The following is a 12358-nucleotide window of genomic DNA, read 5'->3' as shown; positions in this document are numbered from 1 at the left end:
TTTTAACCTACTCTATACAAGACTGAGTAGAGGACAAGACAGACAAAATGACTTTCAAAATTGTAATGATACCACTGTAATCATATATGGGGTATTACATTCAAGGTACTCAAAGAGCTTCATACTCCTTACTTCCTCAACATGCCCAACAGCTAAGAAGGAGACAGGTATTATACTGGGTCTAAATAAGACAATACAGACAAAAGGAGGTTCTAAGCACATAAAGAAGTCATATAGCAGAAGCAAAATTATAACCCAAGTTCCTAGAAGAGAATTTATTTCACCAGATAAAGCTGCGACTGTGTCAACTGTGAATCCTGACGGCTCCCAACCAGTGTCTAGGAATAAGTTACAGACGGTGTGAGATGTCCATCCCTCCCTCCTGGGAGCTACCAAGCAGGGCCAAGCAGGGCCGGAGCCCCAGGCCAGTCTCCTCCCGCCACAAGGTGGCTAGATTGTTGACCCAGGGTGGCCCAAATCATTATGACTCACTAAGCGTTCTGTGGCATGAAATAGATTTAGAAGCTTTAGTAAGCAAATGCAGCATTTTACCAACTTTTTGATCTGGAAACACTAACTGCTTGGAAAATCCACAGCAGACCCTGGGTGGCCTGAACAACCATTCCCTCCCAGTGCTCGTCCCTCCCCAGGGGGCCACTGTTTTTCTAACAGCTGCCGGCCAGCGTCATCCCAGGCTGAGAGGGTACACTCTCTGAAGTGCTGTGTACAGGTTGTGTAAACCACGTGAGGAGGCCACCGCTGAAGCACTCCTGGCCCTCAGGACAGGATTCATTTGTGCCAAAGAGGGAGCCCCGCACAACTGAGGTCTCCACACAGGCCAATACCGACATGCACTGGGGCACTTCAGGGGCCTGGGGGCAGATAAAGAAAAATGATGAAGGCATTAGTGTCAAGTGAACAGTCACAGAGATGTTGCAAGGGAGCAGCTCCTCTGAGTGGGGAGCAGCGAAGAGGGAGACTCCCTTCTCACCATTTCATCTCGCACTGTATCTTCAATACACAGTGAGGTGCACAATCCTAAGGACGGCCACAGAAATGACTACATCAGGGGCAAATGGTGAGCAGTAAGACTCCGTACTCCACGGCAGGAAGGGCCTGGGGTGGCAAAGAAGGTCCTGCCTTCCAGCCCCCAGCCTGGAAGCAGAGCTCTCTTCTGTCTCCAACCCCAAAATGAGAACACGGGCCCGGTTCTGCTTTGTGAGCTCCTTGTAACACGTCAAGAGCTGCACTCACCGGCCAGTACTGTATGAGGCAAAATTCCAAACTACTAGTAATCAGAGCAACAAAGGTACAAGTGACATGCACGACAGCCACACGGCGCGTGTAGCATAACATGGAATTCTGAGATGTCGTCAGGTCATATCCTTAGTTCCCTCATTTTTAGATACAGTCATCCCTCTGTTTCCAGAGGGGGATTGGTTCCAGAACACCCCTCAGATGCCAGAATTGGAGGATGCTCAAGTCCCATGTATATAGGGTAGTATTTGCAAACAGCCCACATGCATCCTCCGTGTGCTTTAAATCATCTCTGCATGTCAGCAACAACTTTTATTTCCCCCAAACATTTTTTTTAAATATATATATTGTATTGATTTTTCACAGAGAGGAAGGGAGAGAGATAGAGAGTTAGAAACATCGATGAGAGAGAAACATCGATCAGCTGCCTCCTGCACATCTCCCACTGAGGATGTGCCTGCAACCCAGGCACATGCCCCTGACCGGAATTGAACCTGAGACCTTTCAGTCCACAGGCCGACGCTCTATCCACTGAGCCAAACCGGTTTCGGCTCCCCCAAATATTTTTAATCTGAGGTTGGTTGAATTCACCGATGTGGAACCCGGGACACAAAGGGCCGACTATACCTTTCCCCAACACTAAGGAGTTTGGGGCTCATGGCAATCACTCTGCTTGGCTTCCTAATATGCGTCCTATCCCAGTCTCCCTAATGTGACCTGGCCTGCCCAAAATTCCCCTAGTGCCCTACACACACACACACACACACCATTAAGATTTCGGAATATAGCTCACCACTTCCTCATTCACCTGGTCTCAACCTCTGCCTCATACTTTTACGTTCCTTAGTTCCATACACTTATGTGGACCCAATTTTGGTCTGAAGGACAGACCTCTTGGCTCTTCTCCCATTTCTGGTGAGCCCTTTGGCCAATTCAGATCAGCGCTGGTATTTACCCTCTGCTCCTAGCAAAGGCGACCCCACCTTCTCTAACCAGCACAGAGGACTCAACCTCTTCCTTGCTGCTTTCCCAGCCAAATACCATTTTGCCTAAATCCGTTCCTGATCCTGAGGCTAAAATTCAGAATTGTGATGATATTACCCTTGAATCTAACCAAGTGAGAAACCAAAGGTCAGTACACAAAACATCACAGGGATGGAGAGGGTAGGGAGATAAAAAGATTCCAAACCAAAGAATAAGAATAAAGTATGAACTATGGGGAACATTGCCAAATGGTCCATCTTGATAGCAATAGATTTGTAAAAGTTTATCTGCTTGATTTTGGCGGGGTTCCATTTATTCTGGTTCAAGTTCACATTTATCAATCGGGAAGCCATGTTTAACATACCCACGTTGTTAAAACTTCAGGATGCAGCAACATTAAGGTCACTGCTCTATTTTGATGGTATAGCCTCAATAATATGGACAGGATTTGTTGTTAGAATTTCTGTTATAGACCCAAAATGTCTTTCTGTCTCCCTGATAAAAGAATCTCAGGAATGGTGTAAGCTATCCGGTAACATTCGATTTTTAATTGTGAAAACTGTTTGGGGATTCAGTGGTGGAATACAAAAACATGTATTTTAAATAAAGCATGGTAATAACAGATCTAAATTTACCACGGTATAGAATCATCACTATGTCTTCATATCATTACAAGCAAATAAACTATAAATCCTTTTTAAGTAGCCAGCCAAACCCCAAAATCTGTAGGAGTAAGCGAAGAGAAAAGGAGGTAATTATGAAAAGATAAACCATTTGTGAAGGCGTCTTATGGCAAAAATATATGATGCAGCAAGCCTGGCATACAAAGATATTATTTGAAAGCAAACTAAAAACCACATGGATCTGTCAATGAATAAATGTTCCCAAGATAAATTACAAAGAAAACCATTTTGGGTGTAAAAATGTAACACAGTGTGTCCAACAGCACGAAGAGTATGAGGCACCCTTTGTATGTGCATACCATACTGAGCGTGGAAAAACAAATGTGTATCCTGGTCATGTTAAGTCATTTCATACTAAGCTTTTTCTGGTCATGCAGAATAAACCCCTAGGGCAGGAGATGCTTGACACAGACTTTCTAAAGAGTCTTAGGATTGAATAACGATCATAGAACCATTATAAAAAGATCACAAGGCCTCTGGGGTTACTAAAGTCGCTGCTCATTACTACGCAATTTCAAATCTAGAAACTCAAGAAAAAGCTGAGAAATATTCACCTCGTGTGAAACTTTTTTGGTCATGTCTCAACAATTACTCTAGATCCAAGTGATGGTTATCTGAGTACCATTGAGAATCCTCCAGAGGTGGTACAAAAGATCTGGAAAACTGACCCAGACATCCTAGAATCCAACTTGACTGGATTAACTAGCTTTCCACAGAACCAAAAACAGGAAGGGGGTTTCAAATAGAAGAGTCCAGATGATAATAATAAAAGCAAAGACCACAATAGGAAAGAGAATCATAACTGATAATTAAGTGAGATAACAAGATTTTATTACCCACCCGCACACAAAAAAAGTGAACCACATTTGCTTCTATACAATGCAAAATGGCCCTTTTAATGTAATGTGATAAACTGTTTAATATCAGATCTCATTCCGAATAATCTTTTTTTTTCTGGATACGATTGGCCAATAATATACCTAGATATCTATAATAATAACCTTGATATGTCATATTATTTTAATTTCTCAAAGGAAAGAAACCTTCCAAAATTTCTTTAAATGAAAAGAAGAGAAAAATACAACTTCAGCACTAATTTTTTCTACATAAAGAAAAAGGCTTCGGGGGTGGGCTAGGAGTCAATTCGGGGGGAAAGGGGGGCATATGTAATCCTTTCAACAATAAAAATTTAATTTTAAAAAAAAGAGAAAGAAAAAAGGCTTTCATGCAGTCCTCAGAAATACAAAGTTGTTAGGAGATCATGAAGTGACTCATGGAGAATCTGAAATAGCAAATTGTGCATCACTATCCCATTCCCAGAGCTTCCTTTACCTCTGCAGAAAGACAAAAGGCAAATTTATTTGTTAAATTATCTGATTTCAACATTTTTAGTGCCTTTCATAGACAGTGACCTATGTTTAGTTGGTATGTGTTTGTGTGTGTATGAAAGAAGAAAGTTGAATATCCACCAAATGATGAGAAATCGTATTTATTTTTTAAAATCAACAGAGATTTATACCTTTAAGCTTACTTTCCTTTAAAGATATAGAAGCACATTCTGTAAATTTATCCTCACACATAGATACAGATTTTTCTTAATCTTTATAATTATGAATTAATAAGCTAAGAAATATTCTATTTGGAAGGAAGACCCATTTGTCTAGACATATTAAATCAAATGAAACATCTCCATGAGACTTCAGACTGGTGTCAATGACATAAACTGTCAATTCTCATTTATTCAAGGGATGATTATAGTGTTTGGAATACAGCCAACAACTCATTTCTTCTCACTGTCCTTTCAGCCTGCAGTGTCTTATCTATCTTATTGGCAGGCATCACTCCAAAAGTAGTAATAAACTAACAATTACTAAGTCCTTACCATGAGGCAGGCACTGTTGTCAATATATACCAAAGCATTTGAGTTTTCACAATTACTCTATGAGATCAGTGCTATTGTTATGCTTTTATTTTACAGATGAGGGGCGCAGGGATGTCAAGTTACTTGCCCAAGACCACAGCCATAAATGGCAAAGCAATGTGACCGTCTGGTCTGATGCCAGAGCCTGAATACTGAACCAGTGCATGATTTGCCTCCGGGAGATAACTATAGTAGAGGAAATGAAAATCAATCCAATCACTAGGGTAAGAAACCATCCTCTCTCTTTCAAAAAAAAATAATAATAATCAAAATGAATGTGGATATCCTGGGTGAAATGGTTCCAACTACTGGTCATAATGAGGTTCATGGCCTATCCACAGATTTCAACCCATATATTCAATCCCAGACCCTCAAATTAATTTACTAATTTGATCTTTCTTGCTTTCCTTCTTATACATTTATCAAATCTAATACATATTTATCACTCATCCCTAAACACTTCTTTTAAATTGTGGTGGAAAACCACATAACTAAAATCTACCATCTTAACCATTTCTAAGTGTACAGTTTAGTAGCGTTAAATATATTTACACGGTGTGCAATAGATCTGCAGAACTTTTAGCCCTTGTCTTAGTCCCTTCAGGTTGCTGTAACAAAATATCCAGACGAGGAGCTTACAGGCAACAGAAATGGATTGCTCACAGTTCTAGAGGCTGGAAGTCCAAGATGAGGGAGCCAGCATGGCCAGATAAGGGCCCTTTCCCAGGTCACAGACTTTTTGTATCCTCACAAGGCACAAGGGGCTAGGGAGCTCTGGGGGACCTCTTATAAGAGCACTAATTCCATTCATCTCACTCTGCCATGATGCTGACCTTGCTCTTAGCCCATTCATAAGCGCTCCACCATCATGAACTAGTCACCTCCCAAAGACCCCACCTACTAATACTATCATTTTTGAGGATTAAGATTTCAACATATGCAGTTAGGTGAGGGGACATGAACATATAGACCATGGCAGCCCTAAATACTTTTTTAATATGTCTTTATTAATTTTAGAGAGAGAGGAAAAGAGAGGGAGAGATAGAAACATCCATGAGAGAGAAAGATTCAAATGGCTGCCTCCTGCATGCCCCCTGCTGGGAGAGAAGCCTAGACCCTGGATATGAGCCCTACAAGGAATCAAACCAGTGACCTTTTGGTGCATGGGATGATGCTCAATCCACTGAGCCCGGCAGGCCTAAACACTTATTTTTTTGTTTGTTTTATTTGACCCCTTTGGCGGTCGAACGACCCTTTCACAGAGGTCGCCTAAGACCATCCTGCATATCAGATATTTACATTACGATTCATAACAGTAGCACAATTACAGTTATGAAGTAGCAACGAAAATAATTTTATGATTGGGTCACAACATGAGGAACTGTATTTAAAGGGCCAGAACCACTGGAAAACACTTTTAAATTCCATTTTGTTGTACCAGTTTATGACTTATCAATATCCTAAGTTTCTAAAATTGAGCAAAATCTTCAAAATTGTACAAGGCTTTTTAGATAAGCATATATAAAATTCTGACATTATAAGCTAATGATTCTTAACCTTTTTTTGGGGGGGTGAGGTCTATAGACCTTTTGAAAATCTGATGAAAGCTGTAGATTCCAAACTCAAAATAAAATATATAAAGAAATGTTGAACCACCACCACCACCCCGTTACCAAAAGGTCACCATCAACTCAAGAACCCAAATTTGGGGGGCTTATTTTGCACTAGTGTTTGTGGATTCTCTCATATTACAGTATTCCTTTAAATATTAAGCTTCAAATAAATAAATAAATATCAAGCTTCTCCTAATGAGTTGTAACCAAAATCTTACTTGTAAAATTTCACATAAGCATAATCTATTTACAAAAATTAAATTAATCTACAAATATTCAGGAAAACAGCTACATTGCTTATAGAAGGAAGCATATAGAGAAGCAAAGAATACCCCTACTTCCTGTAAGAGTTCTATCACATAATCAGTGAGCGGTTTCCCACAAAACATCTCATGTTTGGCCTTCAGTGGATAGAGGGTAGGCCCACAGACTGAAGGGTCCCGGTTTGATTCTAGTCAAGGGCACATACCTGGGTTGCTGGCAGGAGGCAACCAATCGATGTGTTAAGATTAAGAACCCATCCTCACATAGATGCTTCTTTCTCTGTCTCTTCCCCTCCCTTCCACTCTCTCTAAAATCAATGGGAAAATATCCTTGGATGAGGATTAACAAAAAACAAACACACCTCATGTTAGAAAGTAAACTACTAGTAAATTACAAATGCACAATCGAAGCTGCCTTGTTCTTTTAGGCACACCTTCTTCAGATCTGAGTAGGAAAGCCTCAGGACTGATTGTAGGTAAGATGGACTTGATCACTACCTTTCCAAATTTTATGGATTGTAGTTAAATAGCCATGTACCCTGGTTGTGATTGCATCATTGCATTTACTGATGTTTCTGATTATGTAAAAGCATTAGATTTTTAGAGGTTATATCCTGAAGCTGATAGGCTTTCATATCTCTTTTCTTTTTTTCTTTCAAGAAAAACGATTCTAAATATAATAATGTTACATGCAATAAACATTAATATTTCAAGAAAACTATTTTAAATATAATATTACATGCAATAAAAAATAATATTTTAAGAAAAAAAAGATTTTAAATGTAATAATATTACCAAAACTGTACTCTCTTTTCCATCTAGATTTTAGGGGAATAAAAAGCTGGATTCATTTTATTTTGTTATTTGGAGGGGACTAAGTAAACATGTGTAAGGGACACTAGTCCATATTAAATATTAAATGTTAGGGGTATGTCACAGCTTTAGCAACATCATGAATACTTGGGATTCACTCTCCAAAAACATACATATAATACATAAAACAAACAAAAATATACATGAAAATTCTGCATACACTCTAGAGCAGTGGTTCTCAACCTGGGGGTCGAACGACCCTTTCACAGGGGTCGCCTAAGACCATCGGAAAACACATGTATAATTACATATTGTTTTTGTGATTAATCACTATGCTTTAATTATGTTCAATTTGTCACAATGAAATTGGGGGTCACCACAACATGAGGAACTGTATTAAAGGGTCGAGGCATTAGGAAGGTTGAGAACCACTAATCTAGGGGTTTCATCAGCCACCCCATCCCCCTCCCTGCCAAAGCTCAGCCATGGATTTAAGATTAAGAACCCATCCACACATTCAGTAGACCCCTGAAGTGTGAGCTGTCACCTCTGATTTCTACAACTTCCTGACCTTGAAAGGAATGTGTTAATCTTATGCAAAGAAATATCAGTATTCATCAGAAATAATCACCAAAGCATTGTCTTTGCTATCCGGTGAGGTTTTCAAAGCATAAAGGGATTAGCTATTCTCAAAGAAAGGTCCTGGATCTTTTCTGTTTCAAAGGCTGAGAACCTGAGGGACTGATGCTTAGCCTTCTGAGTCCACCAGGGTGACTTTATCCTGCATCTCTCCAGAGAGTTAATCAGTAGACATCCTGCCGCTGGCAACACAAACAAGCGAGGAATTGGTCTGGCTAATGTAGGTATTATCTGGTAGGCAGGCCACAATCGCCACCAGAACCCATCTCCTGAGTTCTGCCACCCTCCTTGCTCAAGGCTCTCATGTCACACTTTTGCTCAAGACGTCTCTCTTCTCAAAGGCCTTTCAGACTTATCAACTCCATGGTGCAACTGTCCACTTTATACTAAATTAGCCTCTCTCATGTTCTCTAACATTTTAATATAAGTTTGTCCTCTATATATGTCTCATAGCTTAACTATTTATAATACACTACTAAACAGATATATAAGTATACATATATTCTTCATTATTTCCCAGACTCCACGGTTAAGTTAAAGTTACAAACACTATTGTTTGAAAAATGCATTTCTTTAAATTATTAAAACTGTTTTTTGGAACGTGATTTTTTGCCACTGAGATTTGTTCTCACAGTTCCACCAGGTTTCCCGAATTCTGAATTACCAAGCAAAAAGAAACTGTACTAATAGCAGAGACTAAGCTTACTGATATTTAACACTCCACTTTTAAAGAATTGTATTGCAAAATGATGAGCTGGCAGAAAAGTGAAATCTGTATAGGAACAGTGAGAAGAAAAAGTTTTCAACATCCTTGGCTACGTTTCCCATGACCCTGTGATTAAAAACCAGAACAGCATTTTTAAAGCTGGTCACCTTGGAAAGCACAGAAACCTCTAAAAATAAAAATCAACATTTCCAGACTCGGCCATAATGGTTTCCTGGTAAACAGAAAGACATGCTTGATATTCTACCCCCACATGGGGGTTGTGGCAATTAATTATTCAACATTTGGAAAGTGCTTTGGAGATAAGAAGCTAAGTGCTAAAAATCATCATCAATTTCAGCAAACCGCACTTCAAGTGAACTCACCAGGTTTATTGTTGGAAACTGAGCCATTAGGACCACTCCATGCTCTCTTTTTCCATTTCATTTAGACCATTAGGCCAAACAGCCAACACCCACATGGAACCTTCCTTTCCTTCTGGGCAACTTTTGAGTTTCCTGTGAGTAAAATACTTGTCCTTAATTTTTAGAGAAAATGTAAATTCTAACAACGAGGTTTCACTGGAATGTACAGTTTTATGTTTGTTAGCTTCTGCCTTTTATTTAAGTAATATAAATAAATAGTAAATGTACTACAGGTCTCATTTGTAAAACTGTAAGAATAAAATAAATCTAGTTTAATAAATTTCTACTCTATGATCACATAAACAAGCATATTTATTCAGGTGTTCATGACTACATTACATGTATAAAATTAGATTAACAATCTAAGAATTGATTAACTTTGATTAATACTTTAAGTGAAAGTAATAAGCTATTCTACTTGAATAAAAAGGATTTAGGTTACTCAAATTTTTTCTTCTTATCTATGACACAGTGTGGTTAGAATTTATTCACTTTACAACTCAAAACACAATGGCTCAAGACTGAAAAAATTTTCTGCACAAAAGTTTAACTAAGCCCTAGACAGTGTGGCTCAGTCGGTTGGGCATCATCCTGTACACAGAAACACTGCAGGCTCGATTCCTGATAGGGGCCATGCAGGGGGCAGCCAATCCGTTTCCCTCTCACACTGATGTTTTTCTCTCTCCCTCTACCTTTCTCTCTAAACAATCAATACAAACGTTCTTTTAAAGTTTAATTAAATCCACATAAAAACCCACCTACATTCAAGCTTAAAAAAAAAAAAAAAGAAAGAGGAGAGCATTAAGTGATGTTTAAATGGAGAGTCCCTGGGGGGCTATGGTCTGCAAAGCTATCACACAGAAACCATGCCTGGTTTGAGATTAAGCACACGAGATTATAAATCACTCACACCTCTGTCCATTTTGGAAGAAAACAAATAGTTGTGTCTAAAATATTATTTTTTACTTCAGATCTCCTACCAAGTGAAAGATCATATAGACAAAGGTCAAATTTTCATGTTTTTGAGAATTAAAAACTGTATTGACATAATCTTCTTGGATATGGGACTTGTTTCCCATTACAGTAAGCTCAACACAGAGGGTTTATGTATTTTAATCCCCCAAATACACAGCTTTAAAAGTCAGCCTTGCTTTTAGAAAGGGCTTGTTATAAGATGAATTTTTGCCACTTTAAACAATACCATTTACACATCCATTAGCCAACTTTAAACCTTTTATTCATTTTTCACCCCTCCAAAACATCCCCCCAAAAAATGTATAAGTGAAAACTTAAATGTTCTCCACATTCCTAATCTCAGTAGGAAGAGAAAAAAAAACTGCTGCTGGTTGCTGAAGTGAGACAGTCTTCATGAGGTTGCTGCTCATATAACAAAAGTAATGAGAATTCTGTGTGGAACCCACAGCAGAGAGCTCAACTCAAAAATCAAAGTTAATGCCAAAACAACTGAGACAAAATTTCTCATTGCTCAGCTTCATGCTTACTATATATTCCATATAGTCTTCATCTTTTACAGAGCACTGTACAACAAATATGTAGACAAATAGTTTTTCATGGTTCACTCCAGCATTCTCATTTCTTTAAAAGATCTTGCGAATAGCTATAAGCAATTTAAAACTGGGAGAAAAATAGGTTCAAGAAAGGCTTCTTTGAAAAAAATCGTTCAAAAGACGGGTCACAGCATTTCCTCTTCCACTGCGCTGGCTTTATTAGGCTACGCCAACAATGGGTTCTTGGCACAAATAGAAGAAACGGGCACACTGTATCTTTTAAAGAAGTGTTTGGTGGCATACATTCTTCTTTTTTAGTAGTTTGTTGATTTTTAAAGGAAGAGGGAGAGAGAGAAACATTGATGCAAGAACACAACTTCTATGGGCTGCCTCCTGCATGTCCGCTACCGGGGATCAAGCCTGCAACCAAGGAAATGTTCCCTGACCAGGAACTGAACCTAACTGGCAACCTCCCAGTGGCCGGAATGATGCCCAACCAACTGAACCACACTAACCAAGGCTGTGGCAGACATTCTTAACTATCTCTGTTAATGTCAACAGGGCAATCAGAGAGTTTCTACAAAATAAGCAACTTAATATGATATAGCTGCCATCCCGGGGGAAGAGGGAGCAAGTAAGTCATTTCAAATGAAATATTTCCCATCATACGAATATGGAGATAAAAAATGTAGCCATGTCCCCAAGTAAATGAGAAATCAATTGGCAGGGACTGAGCCTCCATGAGAACATTACTTTGAATCAAAACCAAATTTTTAAAACACTCCAGGTGATCCGCTCTATACTATGGAATATTGAAAAGAATGATTCCGAAATGTTTAAGAAATGAAGCAATTTAATTAAGTGGCAATGTTACATTTATTGATTGTATGTTGCAATGTTTAGATCTAGAATCAGGGTGACAGGAAAGACAAAGACCCAGACTCTGAGGACCTTCTCAGCTGGACACTATCACCTGGTCCTGCACTGCCCTCATCCCACCACTTCCCAACCCTACAGCAGGGATGGGCCCACCCTTAATTCACAAGGCCCTTATCTAAGTTACTCTGAGGGAGGCGAAGAACCAACACACACCTAAAAACGTCATTCAACCTATGTCCAAATCCTTCAAATCTCATCTGAAGTATTGACTTATTTTGCATCTTTCTTCTGGCAAAATTTAAAATGCAAAATACATATGATATTAAATCATTTCTTACTAAGATACTGTCAGATGCTTTTTCCCTTGCAAAGAAAATCAGAAAAAAAGTTGATAATGAGAGCATGAGCCTTCAAGCTCGGAGAGTATTAAAGGAATCATAAGGGAAAGGTGGGGCTGGTAAGTCAGCTATGATCATAACTAACACCTCTACCAGACTCACGATGTGCTTTCCACTTTTTAAGCATTTCACACATATTAACTTACTTCAGCCCTAGGAATTACTAGTAAGTGAGGTAGGTGGGATGAAGAACTGAAAACAGAGAGCTGCCCAATCATGACGCATTAAGTATGTGGGTGCTGCACTGCCCAGATCTTCCCTTCAAAACAGAG

General features: G+C 39.1%; 1 protein-coding gene across 1 annotated transcript in view; it reads right to left on the bottom strand.

Moving 5' to 3' along the window:
* The window catches only part of SLC4A4 (solute carrier family 4 (sodium bicarbonate cotransporter), member 4), a 345530-nt gene extending 336246 nt beyond the window's left edge, over positions 1-9284 (bottom strand). Inside the window, exon 1 of the mRNA XM_015567926.1 lies at positions 9263-9284. The gene's annotated coding sequence lies outside the window, so the exon portion shown is untranslated. The remainder of the gene's footprint in view (positions 1-9262) is intronic.
* Between the last annotated feature and the right edge of the window lie 3074 nt (positions 9285-12358).

Source organism: Myotis davidii, unplaced genomic scaffold, assembly GCF_000327345.1.
Source record: "Myotis davidii unplaced genomic scaffold, ASM32734v1 scaffold284, whole genome shotgun sequence".
Taxonomy (NCBI): domain Eukaryota; kingdom Metazoa; phylum Chordata; class Mammalia; order Chiroptera; family Vespertilionidae; genus Myotis; species Myotis davidii.
Note: the sequence above shows the minus strand (reverse complement) of the source record. Positions and strands in the feature narration are given on the sequence as shown.